This window comes from Plectropomus leopardus, chromosome 8 (genome assembly GCF_026936395.1).
Source record: "Plectropomus leopardus strain MGB_pleo_1.0 chromosome 8, ASM2693639v1, whole genome shotgun sequence".
In the NCBI taxonomy this organism is placed as follows: domain Eukaryota; kingdom Metazoa; phylum Chordata; class Actinopteri; order Perciformes; family Serranidae; genus Plectropomus; species Plectropomus leopardus.
In genome coordinates this window covers 26,164,670-26,182,186 of record NC_142183.1, presented here as the reverse complement: position 1 = coordinate 26,182,186, position 17,517 = coordinate 26,164,670, and the positions used below count along the sequence as shown (strand labels likewise).

The following is a 17,517-nucleotide window of genomic DNA, read 5'->3' as shown; positions in this document are numbered from 1 at the left end:
TATACACCAGCAATGTGTGTGAAAGAGTAGTACATCTGCAAGTAATGTTTAGGAGTATAATTACACAAAATCTGTGTAAATAGTTTTAACCTGTGTTGTTGGGCCCCTGTCCAGCCATGATGTTTTTCTGTAGGCCAGCTTGAAGCTAACGCCGCTCTGGTTCCCTCGTCAAAACGTCTATGGGATTTTTCCATTGGATTTTGGATTATTGCAGAAAATAAGCTCCGTGGTAAACAAACATGTATGATGCTTACATGTTTTTTCAGCAATATAACCTTAACAAAGGAACACCAATTTTAGGATTTTTGAAGCCTAAATGTAATCACCATAAGTAAAAAGCTAATGTTAGGCTAAAACAAACTACTCTATGATTCGATGTGTTGACGTTCTGTAGTCTCATTTAGCCGCTAGTTAGCAACTGCCTTTTTAACACATAAAAGCTTTAAAGTTTGTGAGTGGGGTAATTACTGCCGTTTTTTGTTGTAGAACAAAACGTACAAAAAGAACAAAAGTCTACTCAGCTTGTGTTACACACAAACCTCATTTCATGCTTCTAACCAAATACCCATTCAAAAAGGACACATTGTTTTTGAGTCGATGGGGCGGGGGGTTGCTGAAATTCTAATTTATTTGCTGAATTTAGGACTCATTTCTGGGCTCCTTATATGTGGAATTTTTGAGACTCCATTGCTGTACCCCTATGTTCAGATATGTGTGTCCCACATATACCTCTGCCCTTTTGCTGTTGCTCTCCATGGGAGAGGTAAGCAACAGTTTGGTCTCAGAAATTTACACATTTTAGCCTTTCTGTTGAAATACTTTTACTACATTTATACATTTACCTGCTAGTTTAAACTTAGAGCTTAGCATGTTTACACATTCCTCTGTCATTCAATTTGTGTAGGGGCTCAAAGCCCATCTGATGATTCATGGAGAATATTGTTGTATACGTCTCTTGTCAGAATAAACGGAGATCGCCTCCAAAGATATCCTGTTGGCCTCTTCATCTAAACACAACGCTGATCGCTACAACTGCCACAGCAGATAGAGATTTCTATACTTTCCTCTCTGCATCTAGACCCACTTCCATACCAGCAGACAACAGAGGCTTTATACGATGTGTTATAGGAAGCGCATGACATGGCACATTTCTGTCCAAACACTTGAGACAGGGCATGAAGTTCAGATTCAGAGAAATCAGGGCAGAGAGGGAAGGATAAGTTGAAAAAGGGAGAAGCAACAAAGAGGGACAGAAAACAGGGCAGAAGAAGATGAAAAAACCCAGACACTGATTAATTAGATTAGTAGGGCCGCGCTGTCTGCGCTTCTCTCTGGAAAGATCCCATTTCCATGCTGAGTTTTAATAACACATCCAGCCTTCTTCTGGTCAAACCGTAAGCTTTGATGAGTGTGTGCGTTGCATCAGTGTGGCTGAGCTCTCAGTGCATCCCTGCCCTTATCTACTCACTTTACCCTAAATCTCTCGGGCTCCACAAAGGGACTGGGTATCTCCCCTTGCACGAGCCTCACACACACACACAGCAGTGGCAATAAAGAGATTGGAGCCCCCTCTCCTAAATGCATTAGCTCTCTAATCCAGGGGACCATTTGCACATCCAATCCCCTGCTCCTGTACTAATGGGTATCTGGCTGTGAGGGTGGCAGTCTGCTTGTAGCAGGAAAACAGGGCCTTCCTACACATGCTATTTTCCACCCCATCACCCTCCAACCTCCATCTCCATTGGAATACATTAGAGGGCGTTATCCATGCAGCGGCATAATGAAGGTTGCTGGAGCATCAGCGAGGGCCCCGGATTCACATGCTTTCATATTTGCACTCCTGTGCTCCCGTAATGAAATGTGCAGAGAAACTCTGCCATCCTTGACCCTCTCAGATCTGACTGAGTGGTCAGCGGTGCTTCCCATCTCTATCAATATTTAAACAGGCTCTATGAGGACAAAAGAAACACGCAGCGTCCCTCTTCCACAAAAGACTTCGGCTAAGTTACAGCTGAGCAGCGAGACCAAATGAAATTGAAATGGAATCAGTGAAAACAATGGATTTCGTAGAGTGAAGCCGCGTGGATGAGAGGTTCAGGTTTGTCAGATTCTTTTGGGAGGCGAGGGGGGAAATTATGAGGCGGAGAGACAGACAGATGAAGGGCAAGGGTGGCAGTTAAAGGCACAGAGATATTTGACTGTATAATGAGGGGAATAAGTGGGTGAATGCTGCTTGGAGCCAGAGCCTAGGATCAATGCTGCCTCTCTAATAACATCCACCATCCCCATCCCTGTCTCTGTCCCATTCCCTGTGCATATATGCCAATCTCCTTTCCCTTCAACCCCCCTTCAACTTCTCTCCTCCACTCTTCTGCCAAGTCGAAAATGTGACCGCACTGGCTCTCATGTCAGTGGAAAGCAACTCAGAGCAACAACCTTGACATGAAACCTAAACTGTTTTGGTCAGTTGACACTACAAGTGATCCCAAGTCAATAGTCTAGGTTAGGTCTAGGCTTGAGCGTTTGCGACGCTTTGCAGGCTGTCTCATCATTTTCAGTCTACTCAGTACACAATACACTCACGACATGTCAACAAAAAGTAACATTCTCACACCCCTTTACTTTATTAAAGCAATAAAGACAACCATACACCTTCTGAATTCATATTTCTCTCTTTTACCGAAACAAAGACTTCCGCAATGCAGAACCTGTTGTTTTTATTTTCCGCGCCAATGTTACCAGGTTACAGCAGCCACACTGACAGCTAGAGCAGCGCTGCTCACCTGCAGCACATCTCAAAACAGATTCTCGCTGATTTTTTTTTTTTTTGCGGTTTTCAGGAAAAAAAAGACAGTGAAAATGATCTTTTGATAATTATATTTACTCTGTACCACCATTTACCACAGTTTCAATGTCTTTATCTGTCACAGATGTGGAGAAATAGCTTGCAAATGTATCTGTCTTACCCAACCTTTCCTCTTTCTGTTTCAAAATAAAAGCCCCCTGACATTGTTTTTGTCAACAGAATCCCTTCAGTTGTTGGCACCATGCATTTTACTGTGAAACATTTACAGGGCCGTGTTGTTGACAGTGCAGTAGCTTGCACGGCTTTATAAATGAGTGGAGTATGTGCTTTTAATTGTGGAAATACAGTAATTATAACAGTAGGCAGCTCTGCAGCAGTGCCGCAATAACAAACGCTGCCAATGTGAACAGACTCTGCTCAGGCATGCACTGTGGCCCGGGCATAACCTCATACAGCCTTTCTGGTATGAAGTTAAGAGAAAGATGAAGGTCTGTGTATTTGATGGTATTTAAAATCACACTGATGGGATTTATAAATAGCCTGGTATACCGTGTTACCGCCCATGCCTACTGCCTACTGGTCTTTTTCTTAGAGGGCTTCAACTTTCTGCACCCTATGGCTCATTTAATGCTCCCCTCCTCTACCTCCAGCTACTTGTTCTCCTCTGTTACCTCACTTCTCTCGCTCATTACACCCCATCTCCCACTCCGCTGGGTAAAGGACCAGTGACGGCGCGTCTACAGCCCAGCTGCCGTGTGTCAGACTTGTAGGAAATGCTCGGGGGGCCCACCAGAATTGGAGAGCGTGTCCTCAATTCTCCTCGATCGTATGGACAAAGTGGGTTAAATTAGGCTCCAGCAGCCCAAACATAGGGACACAATCACATGGCAATGATATTTTAGTCATGCCCAATTGCCTTCCTTGATGTGTGGTAATTGCTTGACCTGGGGATGCCGTCAGAGGGCTACAGGCAGCAAAGACACCGTCTGCATACCAAGCAGCATAAATGCACACACACGTACACATGTGTATAGATATTTGACCACACGGCACAGTTACACTCCACCTTCACTGCAGTTTCCTCATAGCTCAAGAGTGCAGTCGATGGTATATTGACCACTGAATAATATCTAGTTTAAAAAGGGTAAAATATTGATAATTTTCCTCCAGTTAATCCAAGAACTACAGGATGAAGTTGGATCAATACAAAATCAGAGACCCATATTGTTTATCATAGTGTGAGATGGATTAAGGATGAATAATGGCACAACTAAAGAGGAAAATGTATCAATGCGAAGTAAACTGAATTGGCAGGTAGGCAGGGAATCAATTGTAAGCAGATTTCCTCCTGAAAAGTTAAATAATCACATTGGTAAGACAAATGAATGAAGATTTTGACAAATGAGTCAATGAAAACTGTCTTTGAACTCAGGATATGATTTGCCATATGGAAGAGATCATTTCCTCTAACTGTTAGGATAAAATTACTTCATTTAGAAAAAAAGAACAAAACCAAAAATGGACCACAAACACATACAGTATATCTTTTGCAGCAAGTTTCACGGTGTCTGCAGGTTGGAGTAGGTGTTGAGGACACGGAGAACATCTAATACACTATACGTAATCTCGTATTGTGATATTGAGGTTAAATCGTGATACAGTAACATTTCTGCATTTCCTGTGCTGTTTATTGATAAAAGAGCCAGACATGCATGATGCAAAAATCATATTAGGAAGCGATGTCTTGTCGAGTGGTCTAAAGCCAAGTAGCAACATGTGCTGCCTTCAAATAAGCTTTTGTTGTGTTCACAAGAAGAGTCCATATAAATGCCCCCCTAATGTTGTATTTACAACCTTGTAAGTAAGAAATTTTCTTAAAGCTCCTTTGATATTCTGTCAGGTTTATGCTCATTTCTTTGTGTCCAGTTCCTGTTTTATTTTGAAATGTGTTCTCCTAGTGTTTAGTATTACTTTCACATCCTGAGTTTTTCCGCCTTTGTTGATTACCTCGTGTTTCACCTGTGTGTAGTTAGTAATGAAGCCCGGTGTTTCCCCCATTCAGCTGCCAGATTGTCATTGTCGCCATTGTGTGTTCTTGCTCTCCAGCCTTTTCCTTGTGTTTAATTCCTTGTTTTTTGACTCTGCTTGGATTTATGGACTTGTGAGATATCCTTGAATTGAATTGAATTGATTGTTTTGCCTCGGTTGGCTGCCTTCACATATATGACCCAGGATCTCCCAAGTGAAGTTTTGGTTCTAAAAAAACTGTTCTTGGTGTTCGGTGCTTTTCACTGCAACTGAGTCCCATGTTTGTACTGAATGATTACAGGTCAGAGTTCAAGGGTGTGTTTGCTGACATTTTCACAAATAGGGGGGCCATGGAGGTTCATTTTTCTGTGGATGGCAAATTTATATATTATAATTTTAGTCAATAGTTTTCTTTCTAGTTGTATAACATTTCTGAGGAAAATGTTTATATTCATCTTTTCATCTGCCTTAGCGTTTCCTGCATTTTTTTAGCTAAATCTCGAACCTCGGTGGCTTCAGATGCTGACAGTAGCATCCTAGCAGCAGTGTTATTAAAACTGAACTACTTGAATGCTAAGCACATTGTGTGCATGGCGTCCCATGTCAAAACCAAGAGCTCACAAAGTCCATTTAAAAGCAGCAGTGCTCCCAACCGCAGTGATTTGCTGATGTTTCACGGGTATAATGTTCACCATGTTGACCATGTTAGTATGCTAACATTAGCAAATAAGCACATCATAATATAAAGCTGAGCCAAAAAATTGTTAAAACATTCAATTCAACACCAAAAATATAAAGATAAGGACACAATGTCAAGGAAACAAATCTCTTTCCAATATTTTGTACAAATCCAGCAAGTCTAAACTTTGACCTGATGATGACGCTTAAGTTAAATTCCGGGTTTTACTAAAGTCATTAAGACTGACCTTCTGGGCACCATGAATATCTGCATAAGAAGTCACAACAAAACATCCAGTAGTTGCCAAGAGTTTTAAATAAAAGCCAATAATGTGAATCTTATCATGATAATTAAATCCACTGACCAACACTGCCGCCCATATAACTGCTAGTATGGTTAAAAATTCAATATAGTCACAAAGCATTTCCCCTAATGGATTTACAGTACAGCCCACAATAGTTTAATAAAGACAGAGGTTAAAAGGAGCTTTCACACTGTGAATTATATTTAAAAAAATCTCTTATGGTGGACAGGTCTATATAATTTATTGGTATATAGTAACAGTGCCTAACCCTGTGTTAGAGGCACAAACAGAGGAACAAATCGTGAAACATTTTGACTCAACCACAAAGTGGTTTGAGGAACATGAGGGTGACAGTGGGTCGACAGTCGTGATGGGACTCTTAAAAAGTCACTTTCTTCATCTTTGCTGGACAAGGATGAAATCACTTTGTGAAATATATACAGTAAAGCCTCTTTAGCGCTTGAGCTGATTTAATATGACATCCCTCTGTGAGACCGGCTCTGTCAGACCGCACTAGCTGAGCTACAAAGTCGTCATGGTTAGTTTTTTCACTGCCTGTTCACTAGTTTTAGATCTCCTCACAGTTATTCAACAAATCATGCTGATCATCATTCAGTAGCATGAGAGTCTCCCTCCAAACATTCATTGCCTCCCATTAGCCATGCAACCCACCCCGGCATTAAGAGGAGCTAAACACATGGGGGTAATAGGATTGCCCTGGCCGTCCATCTGTCAGGGGACTGAGCAGCAGCAAACCCCGGGGATGCAGCACCCTGGCCTGGATACACCTGCTCAGTCTGCCCTTACTTCGCGCTCTCCTCTCTGGAGATATTTATCCAGTAATAAAACATAACCTCTGTGAGAGTAAAACACATCTGTTCAAGTGTGTAAATGCCATACGCAGTACGTAAAATGCTGAAAAAATAGACGCTCTGTGGGAGTTTATAACCCTCTGGCTTTAAATATTATAAAATGCAGCTACTGTTCGGTTAATAGAGTACAGATGGAGACGCATGGCGGTGGCTGGTGAATGAAGAGTGCGTGAAACAGGGTGGGGGAGGGACATGGAGGGGCCTGTGAGAGGGAAGGAGAGAAAGATAAAAAGATGGATGTATAGTTTTGGTAGAGGGCATTAAATCAAGCCTAGAGGCTGTCCCTAAATCAGCGGGCTTTACTCTTGGTGTCATTCCAATTACATCAGAATGAGACTAATGCTCCATTGCTCTGAGACTTCAGACCAGCAGGACTGGATTTTCTGTTTCCCCCTGACTCTCCTTTCCCCTCCCCCCAGCCTCGCCTCCCCCCTCTCCCTCTACCTCCCTTGATAATGAATTAATTGAAAAGAATGCATGTACAATGATTAGCTCAGGACGGAGCATTCTGGATGAGCATTAATCAACTGAAATGATTTTGTTTGCTGCTTTTTTATAGGCTCTGACACACCTTTAGGGGATAGAGATGAACACATAACCCATATGGATGTCTACATAAGCAGGTACCCTCACACAAAACACACACGCGACGCTTACTATTGTTTCTGCTGCGATATAAGCAATAAAGGATCGTAAACATTAGCCTGAAGGTGAAGAAGCATGCACACATTACAGATTCTGATTTGTTTTGTGAACATACACTGTAGCCTCGCTGAGGGAAAATGATGCCACTTAACAGAAAACCATTGCATTGTACCTCTCTGGTTGCTAGGAAACTGCAATTGAACTGGCATTGCAATGCAGCACAACAGCTGTCTACATAATTGGACAATTAAGATCTTAAAATGTCATTATTTTGGTCATATTCATCTCAATGAAGGTTCAAGCGCGTCCCAACACGTTTTCTACCAGTTGGGTTAATGGGCCAAACATGAGGAGTCCATGTTGGGAGAGAAGCTGGTTTTCATTAGGGAAATGATCAGTGAGGCATTAAGGGTAAGGACGCAGGAACACAAGAAAAGCACGGTACTATCCGTGTTGCTTGGAAAGCTTGGACGGACACTGTGTGTGTTGCTAAGTATGCTATATTTATCCTACAGCACTTTCCTCTCCGTGGACAGATGAAAGGCCAGCGTGTAGAAAGTAGGTTAAGCAGGTTAGTGAGTGACTACAAAGCCACCTCCCCATACATGACCAGGGAGCCATGCACGGCTTATGTTCAGCACCGCGGACAGCGCTTCACAGAGCAGACGCTGAGGCAGACAGAAAATGGGTTAAAGGGAAAATCCACCCTAAAAATGTCCTTCATGTAGTGTTTGATAACACAGCACGGCACAGTTTTAGTTTGAACAAGTGAGAGAGAAAAAATGTTATGATGATGTCATCTAGTGACCAGTCCTGGAGCTGCTTCATGAACTAATGAATAATGGAATAAAATAATAATAAAAATCCTATGACACTGCAACAGCACCCATAACGATTAATCTGAAATATAGGAGATTTTTCCAATAAGCTCTACATTGCAATAAAGTAAGTTTAATTGTCATATCTCAAACAAAAGCTCATTGAATTTCATTATCAATCAATGGGCAAATTCTAAAAGTCACATTATTCATTTAAATTTGGTGAGATGTCTGTGTTTCTAGAGATATCAGTATTTACTGTCAGAAATCAATCTAAAAGCACAAAATAGATATTAAATATGAAGTATTTGTTACATGCCATGTGACTGAAGATAAAAATAAACTTTATCAAATCCACAGAAAATGCAGATTTTTATCCTTTTGTCCCGGCAACATTATGCTTACGCTTATTTGGGGAGCGTCTTGAGAGAGTTTCTTCAAATTTGGCACAAACAGCGTGAACTCAAACATGAACTGATTAGGTTTTGGTCAAAGGTCACCTCACAAAAATGTTTTGGCCATATCTTAAGAATTTATTAGCTTATTATGACTAAATTTCACACAAATGTATAACAGAAAAAAAATGATCAAGTTTTGACATCCAAAGGGTCAAAGGTCAGTTTCATTGCGACATCATAATGTTTTGCAAAAAACACTCTTCTGGCTATGATTTCAGGAACAGAAGGGGAAACATTTGATACCTAATCAAGTGGGGCAAACTTGAAACTGTGCTGATTGTGTAGATCTTCTGTGCTGTTGTGTTGAAGATGTGTGTAAAGCATCCATGTTTTAGTATTTGTAGCTTCTTTGTAGCAATCTCCATATTTGTAGAATTGCCAAAACTCAAGGCTGCATATGGGTCTGAGGAGACGTGGTTGTAAACTGCAACTTGACTGGCTGGTGGCAGTGCATTTCTAGTTTTTAAATTGTATTATCTACATACATATATGATTATCTGGATACATTTTAAGTTGTTAAGCCATTCTAGCAGCTCTGTGGTGTGGTGTGATATTTAGGCATAGCAGCACTTTGAGTTAAATGCCAAAGTCATATTAACATGTTTGGAATTAAATTATAACATTTAGCTGTTAAACGGATGTCATGTTTCGTATGTTCACCACCAGTGTGTTGGCATGAGAACATTTGCCAATTAGTGCTACACACAAAGTGCACATGAGGCTGATGGAAATGTTATTTTTTTGCAGGTATTTCAGTCATAAACATTGATCATATCTTCCCAATGCAATTCAATACAAACCTTGAACTTTTAACAGTTCACATGAAGGAAATTCAGCTCGGTCTAAACATTCGTAAGCTTTAGCTAGGCTATATTTACAAGACAGATAAGATCGATTCAGCAAGGGTTAATGCTGCTAATAAGAACAGCAGCAGAGTGGAAAAAGCCTGACCCCACATCTGAACACATTCCCTCCCTTTTTCTGCACACAGCTTGCCAGAGAGAGTTCAGTCATGTTCCGACCAGCCCCATGTGACAACAAAACATGTTCTCCACGCACCTCGGCTCAAGACCCCCACACACACATTTAAACGCACAAAGAAACCCACACAGCTTTATTACAATGGTCCCTCACACGCACTCTGTCAACAACAAAGACAAACACATGCAAGCGTGTCACACTTAGAGGCTGTAATCTCCAGGAAAATCCCATTTGGCAGAGCAGCTGCCAGCGTGGATCACAGATAGACTGTAGTCGTGGTGCCCACAGGGTGGCAAGCTGTCCATCCATGCTATTCAACTACACACACACACACATTTGAAGATGAGCTTAAGGTGGGATCAGGCCCTACCACTGTGATGATAAATTTATGCCACTTGATTTAATAGAAACATGTCGATTGGCTCACACAGCCAGTTTCTCATTTGAACGGGGCTTAATTTTTATTGCTCAATGTATTGATCTGGCATGAGGGATCTCTGTTGCAAAGGAGCCTCAGGGACTGGCCATTTTTGACATAGTGGAGTGAGAGGAGACAGGCTGGCAAAAGTGGTCTGTCCATCTGTCTGTTTATCTTGCTGGCTGGCTGTCCAAATCACTTTGTGAAATGATACGCAGGTAATATGAGACAATATGCATTTGAGACTCATGATATCTAATGAGATCTAATGTCTTCTGCCTTTTGCATTATGAAGCATACAATTATGTGGTATAAAATCCATCTATGCTTTATATAGTGTTATACAGCACACATGCACTGAGTTAAGACATGAGCTTATTGACATGAGCAACCTGCCTTCTGCATTACGAGAGCTGATCTTAGAGCACCACCATCTGGCAAAAAGAAAATATTACATGTTTAAAGCTTAGTAATACCATTATTGTGTAAGAGCCATGAAACATGCATTAACCTTTGCCTATGCATGACTTCCAAGAGCTGTATGTCAGCCTGTCATACTTTCAATAGTATTCATAATTGTATGCAAAATAGAGTGTATTATCTGTCCAAGATCACAATTAGGGACAACATTTTGGTTTTAAACCACTTGACCACTGATATTTGTCACACATGCACACACATACACATTATACTACACTAATATACATTCAGCACAAGCTATAATGCTTCCTGTCTTCATTGGCATTAGATTGAAATTTAGATTCAAGGGTCAGACATGCATTGGGTAAATGCCAGGAAAAAAAAATCAATAAAATCAAAGGCAATGCAAAGATGAGTGTCAGCAATACTGGACTTTAAGACAGATACCAATATGGATATGGAAGAGTAGAAGAGCTGATATACTGTAGTGTGTGCCATTGTAATGCATAATCAGGATCCTTCAATTTTAGTCATTGAAGACTAGGTATAAAGATATATACTGAGGCAGGATCTTTATTTGATCAATAAACTTTGTTATTAAAGACGTCTGAACATGGGAGCCTTGGGAATTAAATGATAGGTTCACATTTATTGTTAGCTGTAATTGTTTCTCCTGTTCATGCTGGCTGTAAAGAGATGAAGCGACAAGGGCAGGGACGTAGCAGCAAATCTATTGCCCTATGTCTAAGCAGTCTCCGTGGTTCCCATGCCCTTCCTCTCTTGATTTTTCTCTCGTTTGTTTGTTGTTTATTCATAGAGTCGATAAAAAATGTAAATACAATACAAACATGATGTAATTAAAATTAGACGTGTGAAATGGAACACCCTGATTAGCTATTCAAAGCTTGTAAATAGGGGCCCAGACATTCTCTCTCCTTTTTTAAAGTTTGCTTTCTTTCCCCTTTCCTACTTTCTTTCTGTCTATGCTTTTTTGGAATTTCGGTTTCCTTTTTGTGCCTCACACCTTTAAGTTCAGCCTTTCAACTCATTTATTCAGCAACTTTTAATTTAGTTGTGGCACTTATTACTTAAAAATAAAAAAACTCCAAACAAAACTAAACTTTAAAGACTTTTTAGGGTCCCAAATAATCAATACCACTTCCTCCCAACTATAACACCCCTAGACAGGAAACAAAATCCACAATCCTCATCCTCTGTAAAAATGCAGGCTGTTCTCATGCATTGTTCGTAAATATACCTATGAAAAGTAAGGTACCAAAATGTATATGTCGCCCTGGAATCATGTGTCAGTAAGAAGGCTGCAATTATGTGAAAAATGCGCATAGAGCCAGGTTGGGGTAGTGGATGGGTCAAAAAAACACAGGACATTCACCCAGGAGACTGGTGTTATAACAGCGTGAATCCTGGTGAACTTTGAGTGATTTTAAGGTATGTCGTCACCATGTTTCTTTTCCCTGACACACCAAGTTGATGGTTGGCCGCTGGTCAATGTAAGGCTGTTAGTGAGCGTCTGTTGCTCTTGGTGCTGTAGTGTGTCCTGCACCGTTGGCATCTTGTCAGCTTTTTTCCCACCAATTCAGCATGTTGAATAAGCAACAGAGACAACATAGCCCACTGGTGAATGAAATAACTCTGATTGGAAGTTTAGCTAAATGCAGGAGAGCAGAAATGGAAGTGAGGAATGTAAACAAACAACTAAAGTCAAGAGGGCGTTAGATCAAAACAAACTTGTTAGGTAAGATTTTCTTTAGCCACTGACCTCTTAAACAGAAACATTTCCTGACAGTTTGTGCTGCTGTTCACTGGTGCACAATAAATATACTTTGTTCTTTCAACTTTGGATTGTGTGGGTAATCTGCTAACTGGCTAACTAGCATCAAGGCAGTCTTGCGTTTTCCCTTTTTGAATGATGATTACAGACTACTGCTGTCTGCTGGTATGGAGAGTTATTTGCTCTCATGCCGGTGTAGAGCAAACATGCTGGATGCCCTGTCAGTTGAGGTCTTTGCTTTGTGTTCATGTGCAACTTTTTGGCCAAGTCACAGTCAACTTGAGGCAACTCAGCTGTCGACTTAGTCGCCACAAGTTCTTTGATGTTGGTTTGGTGTGTTAAGAAAGTAACCTTACTTCTCTAAAGCTAACTTATGTAACTCTGAATTAAGTGTTTAACATCCTTCATGGGGTCATACACACTGTTGTACAAGGATACGTTGAAAAATGTGATGTGATGTTCAGCTGAAGATAATATGAGTCAAATTAAGAGGTATCTTCTGAGATCCTTTCAACAGAAAATTCCCTCTTTGTTGTAGTATTCCCATTTTGTGGCTCACACCATCTGCAAAACAATCATTGCTGAAGCGTCATATTTGCTTTGGCTGAACTTTGGGATACATTTTTGCACCGATTATGAACTTTGGCCTTCATTCCTAACTTTCAAATTGGCTTGGGAAAGAAATCTTTTTGTTGCCAATATGGACAGCAGGAACAATAACAACCCTTGGGAACCCGAATTACATGTCTTTCCCCTTCTCTTTCTCTACCCCTTCATTTCCTGTCATCTCTCTACTGTTGACTCACTTGTAAAGACACAAAATGCCCCCTAAACAAATAAATAATCTAGAAAAACAAGCACAAAAAAAGTTTCAATAAAGAAATGAGGGTCATATATAGATTAAAATACAGCCTTTAAAACATTAGACTAGATTAGATTAGATTAGCCTTTATTGTCTCCCCTGGGAGAAATTTGTCTTAGATATTTGAGAGAATACAGGCGACACAGCTACACGCATCTACAATCAAACTACAGCTAACAAACAGTATCAACCCTAGATTTATACACCCCAAGAGTGTTGTACGATGGTGGATGGTGGAACAAACTTCCAAACTCTGTGCGTTCTGCTGAGTCCCTTTCTACTTTTAAGAGACAATTGAAAACTCATTTGTTCCGAGAACACCTCGGCACTTAACCTGACTCTTCTCCTCTTCGCCCTTTGGGGTAAATTAAGTCAGAAGGTCCAAAACCCAGCACCTAATGATTATCTAGCACTGACAAAGTTGTGTGATGTTGTATGTTGACTGTCATCGTAAGTAGTGATACTGAGATTGTTGAATCTCAGATGCTGAGATCGCTACTGGTTATTACTTTGGTTTAAAAAAAAACCAAAGTGCGGCACTTCTTCTGCCACTAGACGGCAATACCTGTGACCAATCACACCTGAAGCACTTTTTGCACTTACTAAGGGTTTTTTTTCCTTAAGTCTAAATTCTTGCTTGTGTTGTACGTCGCTTTGGATAAAAGCGTCTGCTAAATGAAATTGTAGAATTGTAGAATTGTATGATGCCCTAGACCTAAGTGTTTCACATATGCCCTAAAGTAATTGCACAAGAGTTCTATACAATAAATATTGCACAGAGGCCTTACACATGATTATTACACATTATAGCTGCAAAATCATGTATGACAATACTGATTTATCTGTAAAAATCAACTCAACTGTAATATCGTATCTGCCACTTCTCTAATGGAAGTCCCTTAAAAATAAATTATTTGTGTGTGTGTGTGTGTGTGTGTGTGTGCACTCAGTTCACATTTCAATCAATGCAGGAAATGTTTTTTTTTCCTACATCCTGAGACAATCTTTAGCAATCATGTCATACATGAAGGATTACAAGAGGAGGATGCACTTTATTTATCTATGTAGTGGAGCAAAAAGCTCATGTTTGTGCATGTGCCCTTTGTGAGCATTGTAGATGTTCTCACCCCGCATGTGATGTGACAGCATCAATACGGGATCCATATTTTGTCCACCCTTGGCCTAAGACACCAAGCAGAACTAATTACTGTGGCAGCACGTCGGCCACAACCTGCCAGCTGAGGGCCTGCAGGAGAGCTCTGAGCTCAACAGTCTGTAGGAGGTGGAGATGTGGGAGCAGCCCCGTGCCTCGAGTGCTCGCCACAGATGTATGAGGTCATACACGTGGGCACACAAGCAAGCAGATAAACACATGTACATTTCTGAAGGGGAGTGGTGCTAAGGGGGGCGCCCGTCTCCTCAGACAGATGAGCCAGTGAAGCAGCCAGAGGAACGAGGAGTCGAGCAGGGAGTTGTGCTCTACAGACACGCTTCAGTAATCATACAGTGAGCAAGCAGACAGAGGGGATGTTTCTTTATGAAACAGCCATTTCCACCTTGCCAAGCCTCACACTGGTGCAAAAAAACCACCTCATGCCTTGCACTGAGAGCTTTTTAACAAATAATACATATTATACACTGTAAACTCACATGCTGATCTTATTTTTAAAAATCTAGGAAAATGGATTGCTTTGAGAAAGGTAGTGTATGTAAATACAACTATTAGTTTTACTTAATATTTATTTCATAACTGATTCTTCAGTTTACTTAAGTTTAGCTGTACTGACTTAATTTTGTGGAGTTGTTGCAGCTTAAAAATGATGTGTGAAATTAACTTGTTCTTTCTAAGTGAGAGCAACTTAAGTTTTTAAGTAGACCATCTTAGTTGGTCTTGACTGAACAGGTTTTTGCATTTTGTGTAATAAAAACAAGAATTTTGCGGAAGAGTTAGGATATCTGTAAATTTTGCAAGTTTTATTTTGTTAACATGTTTGAGAATATGCATGTCTGACTGATAGTTTGCATCCAGCAGAACACAGGTATATAGCACATTGTTAACACCTGCAGTGTTTTGTTTGTTACAGTTTTTGTGTTTACAAAAACACTGGTCTTGTCTTGAGATGCTTAGAATTGAATTTTTTTAAAAAAGAAAAGAAAAGAATTCTACAGACTTCTTTTTTTTTGCTTGCTTTATTTATCGAACTTAATCAGTTTCCTAAATAATAACTGATAGACATTAGTGTTCAGTTAACCCTTTAAAACCTGGAGCGACATCACTCCTCTTTCATTCAGATGCCTTTCACAAAATTTTAACACTCAGCAAATCTGTTGCAAGAAAATTAGTAGATTAACAAAATTGTTGTTTTTTTTAAAAGATACATGGAAAATGTCTAAAGTACTATTAATTCTTATTTATCACAATTTTAGATTTAAAATTATTTTACAGAATTAGTATAACTCTTAAGCAGTTTTTGAGGTCATTTTCCTTTTCTAATTTTGCAATTTTTGTTAAAAAAACAAACAAAAATCACCTGCAATCTTCTAGTACTTTTTTACTAATTTTAATTTTTACTATTTATTTCTCTAATGTCTTTGCTCATTTCTGGGTAATTTCTTCTTAAGCTGCTCATTGCCTTCCTCACTTGTTTTTGAAAGAAAACAAGCTAAATTGCCTGGTTTCAAAGGGTTATGTCAGACTAACTTGGTTTGATTAAGTTGCTATTACTTAAAAAGACAAGTTAAATTCACTTGTCATTATTAAGTTGAAGTCACAAACTGAAGTAAAAACAACAACATTTTAGGTATATATACTAACCTTTTTCTAAGCAGTTGGTCTCCTAGATTTTTTTTAATGTAAGATCAACTTGTCAGATTTTACAGTGTATTTGTCACTTATTCAGTCATGTTATCCCAATCTGTAAAATAGAAACAATCAGGCTGAATAGTGATGACACACACAAGCCTCCCAGTGAATGGTTTAAGTTTGGGGTAAACAGTAAACAGCTCCTGTGCCAGGACAGCTTGGCCTAGCTGCACACCGTCAATACTAATGACATCAGGATACAAAGTATCACTATGGAAACCTGGAGGCTCTGGCCCTATCCCACACCCCTCTGTACTACCGGAAGGCTGTGAGGGAAAAAGAAAGAAGGGGTCAAGGAAAAAGAGAGCGAAGGTAAGAAAAATTGAAAAAGAAGCGAGCCAAAGGAAGGAGGTAGTGAATGAGAGTCAGAAAGATGAAGAGGGGGGAGAGAGGGGTGAGCCAAAACATCAGAGACAGAGAGAAAGAGAGTGTGCGGTTGGGTTATGGGGTTCGGAGGCACTGGTTGGTCGAAGCTGGTTAGGAGCCAGAGCCGAGTGCTTGGTATGAAAACAGGCAGAGCAGTGTGCCGCAGCCAAGCCTGAGATTCAACTCTGCCGGAAAAGAGCTCCTTTCCCCCCACCGCCCCAAATCTGCACTCTCATCTTCTCCCCTCCCCCTGCATCCATCACCCCATCCATCACCCGCTCTATTCTACCGCCTGACCGCCTCTCTTAGACTCAGCAGCACTTTTAAACAGGCCAGATGGGCTCAATGAAATACACCCAACTGTCTGCAGCCGTCTAAATCTCTGTAATGCTACTACTTTATTTCCGAGTACAGTTTTGCCAAAGTGTGTACTACAAAACCAGCTTTCACAATGTCACTTTGAGTGCGCCCGCTATGAGGCGATGTGTACGTCATTAGAAAAAAACACTTAGTGCCTCTCAGGACAGATTGCTCTGCCCATGTCAGGTCTTGACCCTCAAAAACATATACTGTAAGTCATTTCCAAGCGTTAAATTGGCTGCTGGTGGGAGAGCTAATTTAGGCTCAGTGTAGTACTTTGTCACACACCAGGCCTCCAAAACACATTTTATGCTAGGTGGGTCACAGAGCCATTTGGTCAGATCAATGAGAGCTAATCACTAAGAGCCAAGGTTGGGAACAAAGCTCATTTTATATAACAGGAATGGGAACAAACCTCTACTCATTGACTCATTTTGAAGTTAAAATGAGACTGTGGCTGTTATAAAAGGACTGTAAGGTCATTTATTTAAGGCTAATGCCAAGTTATGATCGAGTCACAGTATTTTATCCAATCATAATATAGCTGCACATAATCTGGCACTCTAAATTTGCAGTTAGTTCATAGCTTTATGTTTTAATGTTGAATAATATTTTTTATAGCTTATAGAGGTTATAGTGAATGATCCATAGCTCATGTCTTTTAAGACATTTCCAGGATTTTAGCATGTTTCTCGGATTTCGGGACTTTTCAAAGATTTCAGGATGTTTCTAGGATTTTGGGACATTTTTGGAATTTCTATTAGGACATTTGTATGATTTTAGGATGCTTCTAGGATCTTAGGACATTTCTAGGATTTTAGAACATTAGGGACTTTGCCAGAACC

At 40.3% G+C, this 17,517-nt stretch overlaps 1 protein-coding gene and 1 long non-coding RNA gene across 3 annotated transcripts in view; one reads left to right on the top strand and one right to left on the bottom strand.

Moving 5' to 3' along the window:
- ppp2r2ba (protein phosphatase 2, regulatory subunit B, beta a) overlaps nucleotides 1-17,517 on the bottom strand; it is a 60,257-nt gene that overhangs the window by 26,514 nt on the left and 16,226 nt on the right. The window lies entirely within an intron of this gene.
- Nucleotides 1-17,517, top strand: part of LOC148188954 (uncharacterized) — a 70,348-nt gene that overhangs the window by 36,997 nt on the left and 15,834 nt on the right. For both annotated transcript variants that reach the window (XR_015777297.1, XR_015777296.1), the window contains exon 3: nucleotides 7,249-7,312. This is a non-coding gene — a long non-coding RNA (uncharacterized LOC148188954). The remainder of the gene's footprint in view (nucleotides 1-7,248; nucleotides 7,313-17,517) is intronic.